Source organism: Tamandua tetradactyla, chromosome 2 (genome assembly GCF_023851605.1).
Source record: "Tamandua tetradactyla isolate mTamTet1 chromosome 2, mTamTet1.pri, whole genome shotgun sequence".
Classification (NCBI taxonomy): domain Eukaryota; kingdom Metazoa; phylum Chordata; class Mammalia; order Pilosa; family Myrmecophagidae; genus Tamandua; species Tamandua tetradactyla.
The window spans coordinates 145,106,278-145,125,647 of NC_135328.1; the positions used below are offsets into that span (position 1 = coordinate 145,106,278).

The window sequence follows — 19,370 nt, forward strand, 5'->3', positions numbered from 1 at the left end:
TGTAATTGGGTTGGCTGTCTTTTTGTTGTTGAGTTGAACAATCTCTTTATAAATTCTGGATACTAGACCTTTATCTGATATGTCATTTCCAAATATTGTCTCCCATTGTGTAGGCTGTCTTTCTACTTTCTTGATGAAGTTCTTTGATGCACAGAAGTGTTTAATTTTGAGAAGCTCCCATTTCTATCTTTCTTTCTTCAGTGCTCTTGCTTTAGGTTTAAGGTCCATAAAACTGCCTCCAATTGTAAGTTTCATAAGATATCTCCCTACATTTTCCTCTAACTGTTTTATGGTCTTAGACCTAATGTTTAGATCTTTGATCCATTTTGAGTTAACTTTTGTATAGGGTGTGAGATACGGGTCCTCTTTCATTCTTTTGCATATGGATATCCAGTTCTCTAGGCACCATTTGTTGAAGAGACTGTTCTGTCCCAGGTGAGTTGGCTTGACTGCCTTATCAAAGATCAAATGTCCATAGGTGAGAGGGTCTATATCTGAGCACTCTATTCGATTCCATTGGTCGATATATCTATCTTTATGCCAGTAACATGCTGTTTTGACCACTGTGGCTTCATAATATGCCTTAAAGTCAGGCAGTGCAAGACCTCCAGCTTCGTTTTTTTCCCTCAAGATGTTTTTAGCAATTCGGGGCACCCTGCCCTTCCAGATAAATTTGCTTATTGGTTTTTCTATTTCCGAAAAATAAGTTGTTGGGATTTTGATTGGTATTGCATTGAATCTGTAAATCAATTTAGGTAGGATTGACATCTTAACTATATTTAGTCTTCCAATCCATGAACACGGTATGCCCTTCCATCTATTTAGGTCTTCTGTGATTTCTTTTAGCAGTTTTTTGTAGTTTTCGTTATATAGGTTTTTTGTCTCTTTAGTTAAATTTATTCCTAGGTATTTTATTCTTTTAGTTGCAATTGTAAATGGGATTCGTTTCTTGCTTTCCCCCTCCGCTTGTTCATTGCTCGTGTATAGAAATGCTACAGATTTTTGAATGTTGATCTTGTAACCTGCTACTTTGCTGTACTCATTTATTAGCTCTAGTAGTTTTGTTGTGGATTTTTCCGGGTTTTCGACGTATAGTATCATATCATCTGCAAACAGTGATAGTTTTACTTCTTCCTTTCCAATTTTGATGCCTTGTATTTCTTTTTCTTGTCTAATTGCTCTGGCTAGAACCTCCAACACGATGTTGAATAACAGTGGTGATAATGGACATCCTTGTCTTGTTCGTGATCTTAGGGGGAAAGTTTTCAATTTTTCCCCATTGAGGATGATATTAGCTGTGGGTTTTTCATATATTCCTTCTATCATTTTAAGGAAGTTCCCTTGTATTCCTATCTTTTGAAGTGTTTTCAACAGGAAAGGATGTTGAATCTTGTCAAATGCCTTCTCTGCATCAATTGAGATGATCATGTGATTTTTCTGCTTTGATTTGTTGATATGGTGTATTACATTAATTGATTTTCTTATGTTGAACCATCCTTGCATACCTGGGATGAATCCTACTTGGTCATGATGTATAATTCTTTTAATGTGTTGTTGGATTCGACTTGCTAGAATTTTATTGAGGATTTTTGCATCTATATTCATTAGAGAGATTGGTCTGTAGTTTTCTTTTTTTGTAATATCTCTGCCTGGTTTTGGTATGAGGGTGATGTTGGCTTCATAGAATGAATTAGGTAGCTCTCCCTCCACTTCGATTTTTTTGAAGAGTTTGAGGAGAGTTGGTACTAATTCTTTCTGGAATGTTTGGTAGAGTTCACATGTGAAGCCGTCTGGTCCTGGACTTTTCTTTTTAGGAAGCTTTTGAATGACTAATTCAATTTCTTTACTTGTGATTGGTTTGTTGAGGTCATCTATTTCTTCTTGAGTCGAAGTTGGTTGTTCATGCCTTTCCAAGGAACCCATCCATTTCATATACATTGTTGTATTTGTTAGCGTAAAGTTGTTCATAGTATCCTGTTATTACCTCCTTTATTTCTGTGAGGTCAGTGGTTATGTCTCCTCTTCCATTTCTGATCTTATTTATTTGCCTCCTCTCTCTTCTTCTTTTTGTCAGTCTTGCTAAGGACCCATCAATCTTATTGATTTTCTCATAGAACCAACTTCTGGTCTTATTGATTTTCTCTATTGTTTTCATGTTCTCAATTTCATTTATTTCTGCTCTAATCTTTGTTATTTCTTTCTTTTTGCTTGCTTTGGGGTTAGTTTGCTGTTATTTCTCCAGTTCTTCCAAGTGGACAGTTAATTCCTGCATTTTTGCCTTTTCTTCTTTTCTGATATAGGCATTTAGGGCAATAAATTTCCCTCTTAGCACTGCCTTTGCTGCGTCCCATAGGTTTTGATATGTTGTGTTTTCGTTTTCATTCGCCTCGAGATATTTACTAATTTCTCTTGCAATTTCTTCCTTGACCCACTCATTGTTTAAGACTGTGTTGTTGAGCCTCCACGTATTTGTGAACTTTCTGGCACTCCACCTATTATTGATTTTCAACTTCATTCCTTTATGATCTGAGAAAGTGTTTTGTATGATTTCAATCTTTTTAAATTTGTTAAGACTTGCTTTGTGACCCAGCATATGGTCTATCTTTGAGAATGATCCATGAGCACTTGAGAAAAAGGTATATCCTGCTGTAGTGGGGTGCAATGTCCTATAAATGTCTGTTAAGTCTAGCTCATTTATTGTAATATTCAAATTCTCTATTTCTTTATTGATCCTCTGTCTAGATGTTCTGTCCATTGATGAGAGTGGTGAATTGAAGTCTCCAACTATTATGGTATATGTGTCTATTTCCCTTTTCAGTGATTGCAGTGTATTCCTCACGTATTTTGGGGCATTCTGGTTTGGTGCATAAATATTTATGATTGTTATGTCTTCTTGTTTAATTGTTCCTTTTATTAGTAGATAGTGTCCTTCGTTGTCTCTTTTAACTGTTTTACATTTGAAGTCTAATTTGTTGGATATTAGTATAGCTACTCCTGCTCTTTTCTGGTTGTTATTTGCATGAAATATCTTTTCCCAACCTTTCACTTTCAACCTATGTTTATCTTTGGGTCTAAGATGTGTTTCCTGTAGACAGCATATAGAAGGATCCTGTTTTTTAAATCATTCTGCCAGTCTATGTCTTTTGATTGGGGAATTCAGACCATTAACATTTAGTGTTATTACTGTTTGGATAATATTTTTCTGTACCATTTTGCCTTTTGTATTATATATATCATATCTGATTTTCCTTCTTTCTACACTCTTCTCCATACTTCTCTCTTCTGTCTTTTTGTATCTGACTCTAGTGCTCCCTTTAGTATTTCTTGCAGAGCTGGTCTCTTGGTCACAAATTCTCTCAGTGACTTTTTGTCTGAGAATGTTTTAATTTCTCCCTCATTTTTGAAGGACAATTTTGCTGGATATAGAAGTCTTGGTTGGCAGTTTTTCTCTTTTAGTAATTTAAATATATCATCCCACTGTCTTCTAGCTTCCATGGTTTCTGCTGAGAAATCTACACATAGTCTTATTGGGTTTCCCTTGTATGTGATGGATTGTTTTTCTCTTGCTGCTTTCAAGATCCTCTCTTTCTCTTTGACCTCTGACATTCTAACTAGTAAGTGTCTTGGAGAATGCCTATTTGAGTCTATTCTCTTTGGGGTGCGCTGCACTTCTTGGATCTGTAATTTTAGGTCTTTCATAAGAGTTGGGAAATTTTCCGTGATAATTTCTTCCATTAGTTTTTCTCCTCCTTTTCCCTTCTCTTCTCCTTCTGGGACACCCACAACATGTATATTTGTGTGGTTTATATTGTCCTTCCGTTCCCTGATGCCCTGCTCAAATTTTCCCATTCTTTTCCCTATAGTTTCTGTTTCTTTTTGGAATTCAGATGTTCCATTGTCCAGTTCGCTAATTCTATCTTCTGTCTTTTAAATCTACCATTGTAGGTATCCATTGTTTTTTCCATCTTTTCTACTTTGTCCTTCAATCCCATAAGTTCTGTGATTTGTTTTTTCAGACTTTCTATTTCTTCTTTTTGTTCAGCCCATGTCTTCTTCGTGTCCTCCCTCAATTTATTGATTTGGTTTTTGAGGAGGTTTTCCATTTCTGTTCGTATATTCAGAATTAGTTGTCTCAGCTTCTGTATCTCATTTGAACTATTAGTTTGTTCCTTTGACTGGGCCATATCTTCAATTTTCCTAGCGTGATCCATTATTTTCTGCTGGTGTCTGGGCATTTAATCAGATTTCCCTGGGTGTGGGACCCAGCAGGTTGAAAGATTTTCCTGTGCAATCTCTGGGCTCTGTTTTTCTTATCCTGCCCAGTATGTGGCCCTCATGGCTCTTGTCTGTCTGTGGGTCCCACAAGTAAAAGATGCTGTGGCTCCTTTAACTTTGGAAAACTCTCGCTGTGGGGGAGGGTTGCCAGCCGAAGAGGCTTGGGGGAGTTCCGATTCAAATCTCCCAGCCAGCCAGGTAATCCACGCGTGGGGGGGGTGCCGGCCTCCGCGGCTTGGGGTAGTGCCGGTTCAAATCTCCCAGCCGGCCCGGGAAGTCAAGCATGGCGGGGGGCGGGGGGCACCGGCCGCCGCAGCTTGGGGGAGTGCCATTCCATCGTTCCCAGCCAGACCGGGAAGCCACATGTGTGGAAGGGACCACGGTCACCATCCTCCGCAGCTTGAGGGACCTCCTATCCAATTCTCCCAACCGGCCCGGGAGGCCACGCGTGGTGGGGGGCACCAGCCGCCGCGGCTTGAGGGGACCACCTGTCCAATTCTCCCAACTGGCTCGGGAAGGAGGGAGGGAGGGACTCCGGCCGCCAACCGCCCTGGCCCAGGGAAGCGCACGCCCCTCGCGTATCTCACCGCAGCAGATTCTCCCTGCTGGTTCAGCCGTTCCAGAATGGGGTACGTTGTCTTTTTGGTCTCTGTCATGGCTCTGGGAGCTGTTCTGTACCATTTCTATTTCTTTAATAGCTGTTCTGGAGGAGGAACTAAGACCCGCAAGTCTTACTAAGCCGCCATCTTCTCTGGAAGTTGAGTGAATATATTTTATTTTCCTAAGCTAAGAGAAAACTCCAGGATCAACTAAAATGTGCCAAAATAATCATTTCTTATATTTTGACTCTCCTCATTACTGTTCTATTTAGTGATTTCATGATTTAAAATATCCTGATATTTTATTCCTTTATCAGAACACAGATTAATAGGAACCCTAGACATACTTCTCCTTAGCTTTTGGTACTAAGCCCAGAAAGGTATTGACAAGTATTGGAAAGTTTTTTTATTACTAAAACCTCTAGAAGGTAATGAGTTGTTGGATGGTTGTGATAATAGCCAAGAGAAGTTGCACATGTGGGATTGCAACATGTTATTGAAATGGTGGGAAACTGGTAAGGGTAATGTAAGCAAATACTGGAGGGTTTATATGTCTGTATTAATTTGAGTAAATGATTTGAGAACTGCATTTGGACCATAAGCATGCATGATAATTGAATAGAAAAGATTTTTGAGATAAAGTGAATACTTTAAAATGCTGTGAAAAATTGTTAAAAAAACATAACACTTGTGATGGAATCCTAAGGAACTGGGTATTCCAGATTGGCTGGAATTGTTCAGTCTGAGATTTATTTTTGTAATCTTCACAATAAATCTAAAACAAATTCATATATTGATGAAAAGATGACAAGAAACAAAAGCTAAAATTACCACTATATTTCCAGTGATCTCTTATCAGAGTGGATAAAATTGCATTCCTTTTGTCCTAATTTTAGTTAACTGTTATTAGTGAATATGCCCTTAGTGAAAGCTTGCCCACAGAATCAAAACTATTAGAACTGTAAGTAACAAACAAGGATCGAAATACTCCACGATTTTCTACACTGTTGGTGTTTTCTTTTTTTTTTTTTTAAAGTATTTTGTTTATTTTATTATTTTTTGTTTGTTTGTTTGTTTGTTTTTACATGGGCTGGGGCCGGGAAACGAACCGGGGTCCTCCGGCATGGCAGGCAAGCACTCTTGCCCGCTGAGCCACCGCGGCCCGCCCTGTTGGTGTTTTCTTTGCATTATTATTTGTAATATTGTTTTAATTTGACAAGCCACAAAAGCACAATCTTTAGAGCAGAGTCAGAATGAAGTCTAGTGTTGAGATAGAGCATTTACATTTTTAGTACTAACTCTCCGAACCTTTTCTGTGCAGAAACTTCAAGGTTTATGACAGCAAGGAGTCATAACAGATACTATATGATAATCACCTCAATGCATCCTAGATCCCTCCTTAAGTTTCCACAAGTAACTTGAGAATTATAAAATGAATACATGTGTTTTGAATTACAAAGTAACAAACCAGATTTCCATAATTTACACATTGTACTGGTTTGAAATGATGTATGTACCCTTGTGCTGGTTTGAAAGGAATTATGCCCCATAAGAAAAGCCATGTTTTAATATCAATCCCATTTCATAAGGGTAGAATGGTCTCTGTTCAATATGTATGTTTGAAACTGTGATCGGATCATCTCCCTGGATGATGCGATTTAGTCAAGAGTGGTTGTTAAATTGGATTAGGTGATGACATGTCTCCACCCATTTGGGTGGGTCTTGATTGGTTTACTGGAGTCCTATAAAAGAGGAAATATTTTGGAGAATGAGAGATTCAGAGAGAGCAACACTACGAAGCAAAGAGTCCACCAGCCAGCGACCTTTGGAGATGAAGAAGGAAAACGCCTCCCGGGGAGCTTCATGAAACAGGAAGCCAGGAGAAGCTAGCAGGTGACGCCATGGTTGTCATATGCCCTTCCAGATGAGAGAGGAACCCTGAGCCTGTTCACCATGTGCCTTCTCATTTGACAGAGAAACCCTGAACTTCATCGGCCTTCTTGAACCAAAATATCTTTCCCTGGATGCCTTTGATTGGGCATTTCTATAGACTTGCTTTAATTGGGACATTTTCTTGGCCTTAGAACTGTAAACCAGCAACTCATTAAATTCCTCTTGTTAAAAGCCATTCCGTTTCTGGTATATTGCATTCTGGCAGCTAGCAAACTAGAACAACCCTAGAAAAGCCATGTTTTATTCCTAATCCCATTTTGTAAAAGCAGCCGTTTCTTCCCATCCCTATTCAGAATTGTATGTTTGAAACTACAATTAGATCATCTCCCTGGAGATGTGATTTAATCAAGAGCGGTTGCTAAACTGGATTAGAGGCGTGTGTCCACCCATTTGGCTGGGTCTTGATTAGTTTCTGAAGTCCTATAAAAGAGGAAGCACTTTGGAGAATAAAAGAGATTCAGAGAGAGCAGAGCAGAATGACATTGCCATGAGAAGCAGAGTTCACCAGCCAGTGACCTTTGGAGATGAAGAAGGAAAATGCCTCCTGGGGAGCTTCATGAAACAGAAAGCCAGGAAAGGAAGCTAGCAGATGATGCTGTGTTTACCATGTGCCCATCCAAATGAGAGAGGGATCCCCGACTGTGATGACCATGTGCTTTCCAGATGAGAGAGAAGCCCTGACTGTGTTTGCCATGTGCCTTCTCACTTGAGAGAGAGAAACCCTGAACTTCATCGGCCTTCTTGAACCAAGGTATCTTTCCCTGGATGCTTTGATGGGACATTTCTATAGACTTGCTTTAACTGGGACATTTTCTTGGCTTTAGAACTGTAAACTAGTGACTGTTTCTGATATATTGCATTCTGGCAGCTAGCAAACTAGAACACACATCATGTAAATCAGTAATATGCTGATATTAAACCATATTTTGCATTTTTTCATCTATTCTAAAATGTAGTTTTTTATGTGCCCCTTTATCGATTTTGAAACTTTAGCACATTATATTCTAGTTGAAATCCATTTAATTTAGCACTTTCTCCTGCTGCTTCCCTTTGGTTACCATAGAACACTTAAACCCATTAATTCTTAAGGGTTAGATTAATTATTACTATTTTTGATAATGAGTCTCAGGCTTTTATTTTACTATTATCAAGAGAAAAATAGTATCTGTTTTAGGATATGAAGTGGGTAAAGGATTAGTTAAAAAGCCTAAATGTATAATCTCTTTACTATAGGGTTTAATCTGTAAAACAAGAATTTTGAATTTTCCTGCAAATGCCCTTATCTTACATTCTAATATCAACAAAGCTGTGCTTTTTAAACTGACATCAGATCTCAGGGCTTCTCAGCATGAAACCTTCAAATGACTTCCCATCTAGCTCAGAGTAAAGTTTAAAGTTCCTCCAATAACCTATAAGATACTGCAGGATCTCTGACCCTGCTCTGACAGCTTCTCCTCTTGTCCTCACTCACTCCATCCACACTGACCACCTAGCTCAAATGCCCCCAGAACCCAAACCTGCATCTGCAGCCACCACCCACATCACCCACATACCCCACTCAAAACCTACAGTTAGTCCCAAATAAAGAACTCACCTTCGCCATTGCCCTTAGACCCCTAGTCCCCTTCCCTTTTCACATATTTTCTTTAAACTAACCAGTTCTTTACTCTTATGGGAAAGCTAAGCTGCAACCCTGGGCCACAATAGACCCATGGGTCCCTCTTACTCTGCCTGTGCATTTGCATCTGCTGGTTGAGCCACCTGTTGAACTCTCATGGCAACCCCTCTCTCTCTGGGACCTGTGAGTAACAAGCTATCTTTTCTCATTTATTGTGGCCTCAGTTTCCCATTGTATCATACCTGACTTCCACCTGGATCCACATTTAAAATGCAATTGCACTAATTGTCACCCCACGACACCCCATCGTCAACCTCTTGCCTTGGAAATGTCCCCTGCCCAAGACATTCCCTCCCTGACATCTATGCAGCTGGCTCCTTCATGATCTTTAGGTAATTGTTAGAAGAACTCTTTCTCAATGAAGTGCTTCCTGACCATTCCATACAGAAAATCCCCTTTGCTATCACTTTCATCTGCTTTTATTGTCACCTAACACCAGGCTAACATGTGTTTATTTTTATCAATTATCTCTCTCACTAGTATTAATGCTCCAAATATATTTTTCATACATTGTTAAAAATATGTTTCCAGTAACTAGAATAGTGTCAGGCTCACAGTGGCTACTGAAAAATTTATTAAGCATGTAAGACATTTAATCATGAAGAAAAAGCATCCCACATTGTGAATTCTTCTGCAAATATCCAAACACTTTTTCTTAGAATCTGCTTTTCTCCTTCTTTCTTGGATGGAGAGTGGAGATTTACTAAGAATAACCCACTCTCTTCCCTCAAGTACACTTTTATTATAAATTAAGCTTTAAAATTTTTTTATATAATTGCAGACTCACATGTAGCTGTAAGAAATAATACAGATATCCTATGTAGCCTTTTCCCAGTTTCTACTAATGGCAACATCTTGGAAAATAGTACAGTATCATAACCAGAATATTGACATTATTACACTTCAGTCATAGCTCATCTCTGTAATCTCAGGGATCCCTCAATTTGCCCTTTATAGCTATACAGATCACCCCCCTAACCTTTGGAATCCACAGATCTGTTTTCCATTACTATATAGTAATCATTTCAAGAATGGAATGGAATTGTAGAATATGTATCCTTTTGGGATTGGCTTTGTTTACTCAGCATAATTTTCTGGAATAAATACCCAGAAATAAAATTATTAGGTCATATCATAGTTGAAGTTTAGATTTATTCTTTATTTTATGAACCTGGTGTGCCTGTTTAAAGCTATTACACTAGCCCAGAAAAGCTATACCCTTTTTCCTGATCCAACCTTGTAGGGGCAGCCATGTTTCTCTTCAATATTGTGGGTTGTAAACTTTGGAATGTCTCATGGAAACACACCCAGTTGTGGGAGCAATCTTTTGATTGAATTATTTCCATGGAGATAAATTCTTTCTGTTTTAAACCACCCAGTTTTGTGATACTTTGTTATGGTATCCCTGGTGTTCCAGTTTGTTAAATCTGCTGGAATGGAATATATCAGGAATGGGGTGGCTTTTTTAATGGGAATATATTGGTTTACAAATTTAAGGTTCTAAGGCCATGAAAATGTCCCAATTAAGGCATCAACAGGAGGATACCTTCTCCTGTTGCTAGGAACCGCTAGCATGCAGGGTTCCTTTGTCATATGGGAAGATACATGGTGACATCTACTGAAACTTATCTTCTGGGTTTTATTGCTTTAAGGTCCTGGCTCCTTCAGTTTCTGTGGGTCCATGCTTTCTTCTCCCAGTGTGTTTCTCACTGAGCATCTGTCACCTTTTCTATCTTTTATCTCTCGCAAAGGTCTCTGGTAAAGGATTAATACTCACCTGGAATGAGTTGGGTCACATCTTATTGAAACACCCTAATCAAAGGGTGTTTCACCCTAATCAAACCCACAATAGGTTTGCTTCCAAAAGAATAGATTAAAATAACATGGCCTTTTCTGGGGGTACAAACCAGTTTCAAATCAGCACTCCTGGGAAATGAAAACACTGAATCTTATTTAACTATTTTAATTTTTTTTTTTGACACTTCTCTGGCAGAAGGAGGAGACAAGAAACTGCCTCATTACTGCCAGTTTGAGGTAGAAATCAATGTTCTCTGCTCAGCTCCCAAAGTGAGTGGTGCTAGTTTGAAAGTGTTGTATACCCCAGAAAAGCCATGTCCTTTAATCTTGATTCAATATTGTATGGTGGGAATCCCTTTGATTAGATTATCTCCATGAAGACATGGTACCTTTTGGTTAGATGGAGATATGACTTTGCCCATTCATGGTGGATCTTGATTAGTTTACTGGAGTCCTTTATTTTGAAGAAACCTCAGATACAGACACAGGTAGAATAGCTGCTTCAGAGCTGACAGAGATATAGATGTTTAGGGATGCTTGGAGTGCTGACAGAGAGCAGATGCCTAGACATCGCAAAACCCAGCAGACATTACTGTATACCTTCTTATGAGATGCTAAATAAGCCAGATCCCAGAGTTGTGTGTCAGAGGAGCTATATGAAGGCCCACAGACACTTAGAAAGGAAACCACTGGTATCAGAAGCTGGAAGCAATGGAACCAGGAACAAGGATAGCAGACACCAGCCATGTGTCTTCACAGTTGATACAGGTGTTCCAGATGGCATCAGCCTTTCTAGAGTGAAGATAACTTCTTGTTGATGCACTAATTTGGACGTTTACATGACCTTAGAACTGTAAGCTTGTAACTATTAAATTCCCTTTGTAAAAGTGGTTCCATTTCTGGTATATTGCATTCTGGAACCTTAACACACTAAGACAGGTGTTGCTCCTTGTTACTGCTGGATAATGGTGGTCCCATTTCCCAGGTGGTTGGAATAGCCTCATTACTGCTGGGCAGTGGTGAAAGCTCAGATATTGCTCTAGTCCTCCTCTGACACCACCCCAGCAAAAAGGTATAAAGATCCTTGAGTGGAAATCTAGGACTCCACCTAGTCTCCATGGGGAGGGCTCTATACTGGCTGGCAGGGTAGAAAATTCTGGGTCCCTTCTTGTCCTTCTCTGCTAACCACCGGCAGGGGGCTTTGGAACACTTCTGTGGTAGTTAGATTCAGTTGTCAACTTGGCCAGGTGAAGGCATCTAGTTCTGTTGTGTGGCCATGAACCAATGGTACATGAACCTCATCTGTTGCTAATTACATCTGCAGTCGGTTAGGAGGCATGTCTGCTGCAATGAATGACGTTTGACTTAATTGGCTGGTGCTTAAATGAGAGAGCTCAATGTATCACAGCCTAAGCAGCTTGGCATTCCTCATCTCAGCACTCGCAGCTCAGCCCAGGCCTTTGGAGATGCAGAAAGAAGTCACCCTGGGGAAAGTTGTTGGAACCCAGGGGCCTGGAGAGAAGGCCAGCAGAGACCATCCTGTGCCTTCCCACGTAAGAAAGAACCTCAGTGGAAAGTTGGCTGCCTTTCCTCTGAAGAACTAACAAAATAAATCCCCTTTTATTAAAAGCTAATCCATCTCTGGTGTATTGCATTCTGGCAGCTAGCAAACTAGAACAACTTCCTTACTGCTTACACAAGAATGGAAGTCTGGGCTCCTTTCTTGACCTTTATTGGCATCAGTAAGTATGGAGCCACCATTTTCATCTGTGATGTTTGACTGGAATAGAACAGCTATTGCCTACAAGCTTTCTTTCTAGCTGGGATGCCCCTTTCCTTATCCTTTGGCTACAAAGCAGGCATTAGTTAGGATGCCTTTTTGCCTATATTGATTGGTGTTTCTAGGTTCCTGGCTTCTTCGGCTTTAAGTCTGGGGTATATGAAGCAAAAGGAAAATGTAGGAAACTCACAACCATATCATTTCTTGGGTCATGAGAGTCCTTGGCTGTTTGTTTGTTTCCAATTTTCAAAGAGTCTTCTTATGCTTGTTTAAATAAAATGTCTAGGGTTTTTAGTTGTACTTAGGCAGGAGGAATAAGGAAATATATTAGGTCTTCTTTTTCTTCTAAGAAGCATATCAGTCTCAAGCACACTCTTGATTTTCAGAGTCCTTGCTTTTGTGGTGGTGGTGGAGAATTTGATGGTCTGCCATCTCTAGCAGGCTCTTTCCTTTCCCTGACAGAAGTTGCTGACAGCCTAAATATTTCCTGCACATCAAGTCAAATAGCCCAACAAAAACAAATGATTCCTACCTCTCCTTTCATTTTTCATGAACATGAAAAAGAGGTAAAAGAGTGCTAGCTAACATATAGTGATTATAAGTCCAGGAATATGCTAAATATTCCCAAACTGCACAGGATATACCCCCATAATAAAGAATCATTTAGTCCAAAATATCAGTAGGTCTGAGGTAAAGAAACCCTGCTGTAATGTGCTCCTTGAGTAGATAAATTAGTACCTTTAAGCCAATAGTAGAAGAGAATGGCTCTGTCAAAGAGCTACCTGGGGAGACAGTATAGCTTTCAAATCAGGACAGAGGATCAATAGTGCACCATCTCAGAAAGTCAGAGTTTAAAATATGATTAAATGAGAGAAAGAAGTAGCTTAATCATGTGGATTGCATGAATAAATAATATGTACAGTGAGTAAGTTGTGCAGCAAAGGGAGTTCTCACATGTTGATGGTAGAAATATAAATTGATACAAATATTTTGGAGAAAAGCCTGGCATTATCTAGTAAAAATGATACACATTTTCTGTGACCCAGAATTTAAGACCTAAGAATACAACCTAAACACTTATGCACATTGGTACTAGGAGACCCATAAAAATGTACGCAGCAGCATTTTTCACAATAGTCAAAAGCTTAAAACAGCTTTTTTTTTAAAAAAAAAACAATAGACTATATAGTTAATTATGGTCTATTCATACAAATGAATACTTTAGAGCAATGAAGACAAATGGATGAAAGCTATTGACACTGAGACTTTTATAAGCCTCATATTGATGGAAAGATGTTTGATGCCAAAAATTATATACATGGTATGGCAGTTGTGTTAGATTCAGTTGTCAACTTGGCCAGGTGAGCATACCTAGTCTTGTTGCTGCGGACATAAGCCAATGGTATGTGAACCTCATCTGCTGCCAATTACATCTGCAGTCGGCTAGGAGGCGTGTCTGCTGCAATGAGTGACATTTGACTTAATTGGCTGGTGCTTAAATGAGAGATTGCAACGTAGCACTGCTAAGCAGCTCAGCATTTCTCATCTCAGCACTAGCAACTCAGCCCAGGCCTTTGGAGGTGCAGAAAGAAGTCACCCCAAGGAAAGTTGTTGGAACCCAGGGGCCTGGAGAGAAGACCAGCAGAGACCATCTTGTGCCTTCCATGTAAGAAAGAACCTCAGTGGAAAGTTAGCTGCCTTTCCTCTGAAGAACCAACAAAATATATCCCCTTTTATTAAAAGCCAATCCATCTCTGGTGTGTTGCATGCCGGCAGCTAGCAAACTAGAACAGTAGTGAGCATAGTATTGGTAAATTTATTTTAAAAACAAAGCAAAGAAATTATCACAAATGTCTGGACAGTGGTTTCCCAAGGAAGGGTGATGGGAAGGAAGGAAGGAAGGGTCATTGTGTTTTTGGGGTATGTGTAATGTTTATTTCTTAATCTGTGTGTTGGCTATAAGATTATGCACTTAGTGATTTTTTTTTAAGACATGCATATACATTTTCACAGTTTTTTAGGTATGATATTGTTTTAGTTTGCTAAGGCTTCCAGAATGCAATATACCAGAAATGGGTTGGCTTGCATAAAAGGGATTTACTAGCTTACAATTTACAGTTTTTAGGCTGTGAAAATGTATAACTTCAAGGAATCCATAGGATGATTTCTGGAATCGGAAGACAGGCTTCTGGCATCTGGGACATCTCTGTCACATGGGAAGGTACATGGCTGGCATCTGCTGGTCCTTCACCCCCAGGTTTCATTGATTTTTAGCTTCTAGCTTTAGTGGTTCCTCTTTTGGCTCCCCAAGGGGCTTTGTCTCTGAGTTTTCATGGGTTCTTGCTTGCTTCAGGGACTCTTCTCTAAGCTCTCTCAGTTTCATTTCCCTTTCATCCTCTCATTGAGGACTCCGGTAAAAGGATTAAGACCCACTTTGAATAAGCTGGGTCACATCTCAATTGAAATAACCTAATCAACCAAAGGTCCCACCCACAATAGGTCTCCACCCACAGAAATGGATTAAGAGAACATGAACTTTTTTGGGGTACATAACAGCTCCAAACCACCACAGATATGTATCTCACTATTTAAAAAAATATTGAAATAAATAATGTGAGCAATATGTGGTATTAGGAAATGATTATTCTTTTTTTTTTTTAACCTTCATGTTTGATATTCAATACTATATTATAAATAGTGTGCAGAATCCAGCTTTACCAGCTTGTGAGAACCAATTGTTAAATTTTTAGGGATTTGCCATTCAGTTACTACACCCCAGGTAGCTTTAAATCAATTATAGTGGGAATATTTACACTATGGAAATTAGGAAATACTACAAATTGGAAATTTTTTCACCTTGAGAACTGGTTATTACAACTTTACTATCCATACCACTCATTGTAGAAGATATAAGGAACAACCTATTATGAACATAAACATTTTATAAAATACTGTTTTATCACTCATTTAAATGTACCCAGTTCAATCTAAGACCAGAGAGATTTGAATTTGATACCCACTTACCATTATCCACTTAAAACATGCCAGACAATGTCTTCCTTAATAAATGAAATTTTACATTGTCACATTTTCTTTTTCAGCTTATATTTCTTTCCACATAGAATTATAGTCAGATACAATATTTTAGACTTGAGAGCATATTTTTGTTCATACTGTCATATATCTTGGTAATAAAATATGTACATAAATTGGAATTAAATGTTTTAATTAAAAAAATTTCCTGTGACCATGGACTCTAAATTGTTTTACTTTTAATTTTTATTCTAGTGATAGATATGACCTAAAATTTTTCCTTTTAACCACTTTCACATATATAATTAATATACTCACAACAGTGGGCTACCATCACCACTGTGCATTTCCAAAACTTTATAATCAACTAAAATAGAAATTCTGTACATATTAAGCATCACCTCCGCATACTCTCCCTGTTCCATATCACTGCCCTTTCACCTCCATGGTTTCTGATGAGAAATCAGTATTTAGTCTTATTGAGGATTCCTTTTATATGATGAATCACTTTTTTCTTGCTCCTTCAGAATTCTCTCTTTGTCATTGACATTTGACATTCTAATTAGCATGTTCATTGGAGTGGGTCTATTAGGATTTATTCTGTTTGAATGACATTGTGCTTCTTGGGCATGCATATGCATTATATCTTTCATAATAGCTATAAATTTTTGGCCATTAATCCCTCAAATATTCTTTTTGCTCATTTTTCCTTCTCTTCTCATTCTGGCACACATAGGATGCGTATATTTGTGCACTTCAGGCTGCCGCTCAAATCCCTGAAATACTGCTCAATGTTTTCTATTCTTTTCTCAATGTGTTCTTCTGATTATATGATCTCAGTTATTCTTTCTTTTAGTTCACTGATTCTTTCTTCTGCCTGTCCAAATATACCTGTTGCATGCTTCCAGTTTATTTTTAATCTCTACTCTTGTGACTTTCCTCTCCAATAATTTGTTTCTTTTTATATTTTCAAATTCTTCTCAATGTTCATATATTATCTTCTTAATATCCTTTAGTACTTTTTCATATTTTCCTTAATATCTTTTGATTGAAATAGATTTCTTTGAACTTCTGTGATTTAATTGTTCTAAATTCCATGTCTCCCCTGAAGTTTTAAATTGTTGTCTTGACTGAGCCCTATCTCACAATTTCTTAGTATGGCTTGTTATTTTTTGCTGATGTTTAGGCATCTGATTTCCTTGATGAGTTAACTCTGAAGGTCAGTTTCTCCCTCTTGTCAAGGTTTTATTGTTGATGGGCTTTGTGTTAAGGTTTTTCTTTGATGCTTGGTCCAATCTAGATCTTTAGAATAGCCCATATTTAACTGTTCAGATTTTCTCAGCTCTTCTTCATCTGTTTCTTGCTGTAGATATGTGGTAAAATTTTTTGGGACTGTACTTTTTGTGCGTTGTTTCACCTTCAGGAGAAAGCTTCCTTTCCTCTCTTCCTTCTCCATAAATCTTGACCTGTTCTGTTTCATTTTGTACAAAATTTTCTCCCCAGTTCCCATGAATTTTCTATACTCTCTCCCTCACTCAGTGCCCTCCTTTCCCCTATGCTTTTGAGTTCTGGGACCCATCTGCCCTACAAACGTTTTTTTTTTTTTCTGTGAGGCTTTTCTGCTCCAGTTTCTTTCCCTTTAGGTATTCTACCCCAGTGACCTAGATGAGGTCAATCCAGAAAGGTGGCTTACTCCAGAAAAGTCTGTTTTGCATTTAGGTGGTACAACTAACAGAAACTGTTTGAGTGAGCATACCTCTCGCCAACAGTTCTACCATGATGTTTCTTCTTTTATTTCTCACCCCACGAGTCCCTTTAGTATGCAACACTCTTCGGTGACTTGTGTTCCACCCTGAGTCTCTGTGGACTGTGGTCCCTGTGCCTGGGTCCCAATCACATGGGATTCTAACTCATGCTTGAGAGTTGCTTTGTAACTTGTGTCTGTGGTGGGCAGGATCTGTTGCTGCCTCTGTGTGACTCCCAAGCTGCTTGGACTGAGTGAGAGGTAGGAGAATGGACCAGTGGATTCAGAATGTAAATTTACTACCTGATATTTTTCTTTTTCTTTGATTCAGCATTTGTTGAGTCCTTCTCCAGTCTCTATTGTCTTCTAAACAGTGGGGCTGTTCCTTTTATTTGCTGAATTTCTGGAAGGCTTTTTCAGGGGATGTCTTATGTTGCCACATTGATGACATCACTCCTGAAGTTGTTATTCTTCAGAGGTATGTTTTTTCAAAAGTATTTCTAAGAAATTAATTGATATGTTCAAGGTAGAAAGAAACTAATAAATCAACTGGATCAGAGATTTGGAAAAGAATCATATACTTATGATTTTTATCTTCAGTAAAATAAATCCTGCCTTCCCCCTTCCCATCAACCTCCCAAATCTGGTTGATTTTCTCAAGCACTTTGTTCTGAATACAGATTTAAAACTAGCAGCCTGATCGTTAATGAAACTTTGAATAGAAGTTGGTGATATACATGAGTATTCTGGTTATCAAAAAGGTAATTTAACTAAATATTGTGCATTCCTGTTTATACGTTAATCACAACATCTCCTCATCTAGGGCTTCTGGATATGCAAAGCTCAAGATGCTTTTTGAGTAATGGAGACCTCATATGTAGCATCTTCACCATTTTATCTTTTATATTTCTGTTGCAATCTCTATTATTACAAGTGCTGTACACAATATACTACTTCACATTGGAAGAGAGTTTTTTTGTTTGTTTGTTTGTTTTTTGTTTTGTTTTAATTTTTTTATTTTGAAACACTCTGAAACCAACAGTATTGCAAAAATAACACAAATCCCATTCAGAGAACTTCAATGTACCCCTACCCTACCCTACCCTACCAGATACCTAGATCCACCAAATTTAACATTTTGTCACATTTTTTGTTTCTTTCTACCTGTCTATCAATTCATTTTCTGAACATTTGAGTGTAGGTTATATACATCATGCTCCTTGAACATTTAATACTGCCATGTACATTTCCAAAGAACAAGGATATTCACTTATGTAACCACCTTAAGTACAGTTATCAAGTTTAAGAAATTTAACATTGATATAAAACTTACATTCTGTATTCCAGTTTTTCATATGTTCCAACAACATCCCTCAGAGCCTTTTGTACTCCCTTGTTAGATCCTTTGCTAGTTTGAAGCTATTATATACCCCAGAAAAGCTATGTCCTTTAATCCTCATTCAGTATTGCTGGGTGGAATCTTTTTTTATTGTTTCCATGGAGATAAGACCCACCCAGTTGTGGGTGGTAACCTTTGACGAGCTGTTTTCCACAGAGATGTGTCTCCACCCATTCCTTTTAAGAGGGAACCATTTTGGAAAAAGCTACAGATCCCACACAGCCAGTGACCTTTGGAGATGAAGAAAGAAAACACCCCCAGAAGCCACTGGAGAAGCCTGTAGAGAAAGCTAGCAAATGTCATCATGTACCCTCCCAGCTGAGAGAGAAACCTGGAACTTCATTGGCCCTTTCTTTGGAGTTAAGGTATCTTTTCCTTGATGCCTTAATTTGAACATTTTCATAGCCTTAGAACTGTAAACTTGCAACTTAATAAATTCCTTTTTAAAAGCCATTTTGTTTCTGGTATATTGAGTTCCTGTAGTTTTTGCAAACTAGAACAGATCCCATACAGGATCATGCATTGCATTGAATCATCATTGTCTCTTTAGTGCTCTTTATTTTTTTAATCATGGGAACATATATATAACATAAACTTTACCATCTCAGTCACTCCTAAACATACCATTGTGTGGGATTACTCATATTTACACTGTTATGGTACCGTCACCAGGAAGAGAGTTTTTAATACTTTATAAATATTTTTCTGAGTATTTTCATATTGAAACATCATAGTCACACAGTTAAGTAAGCAGTAGAGTTATTCTTCATAAACTAAAGAATAAATAAGTAAAGGGAAAAATACAGTGGACTCTTAGCAAACTATATACATGGCAATAAAGATAGATCTTAAAAACATAGTGCTAAATGGAAGTAAAGGAAAAAAGTAGAGTGAGATATATAAGTATAGTATGGTTTATGTAAGAGAAATACAAATTTTTCCAAAATAACATTACTTATATTAGAAAGAGACATAGATACATTTATATAGAACTGTTATTTATAAGGGTGGGTAGCAAAATGAGAATTGGGAAAAAGTGTAAAATGGGAATAAATAGATAAAAAAGAGGTGATAGTACAGAACAAATTAAGAGCATCTGGCATGAATTGAGA

The 19,370-nt window shown here is 38.2% G+C and overlaps 1 long non-coding RNA gene across 2 annotated transcripts in view; it reads right to left on the reverse strand.

Annotated features, from left to right (window-relative positions):
• Positions 1-18,348, reverse strand: part of LOC143662442 (uncharacterized) — a 33,699-nt gene extending 15,351 nt beyond the window's left edge. For both annotated transcript variants that reach the window (XR_013165329.1, XR_013165330.1), the window contains exon 1: positions 18,193-18,348. This is a non-coding gene — a long non-coding RNA (uncharacterized LOC143662442). The remainder of the gene's footprint in view (positions 1-18,192) is intronic.
• Positions 18,349-19,370: the final 1,022 nt, after the last annotated feature.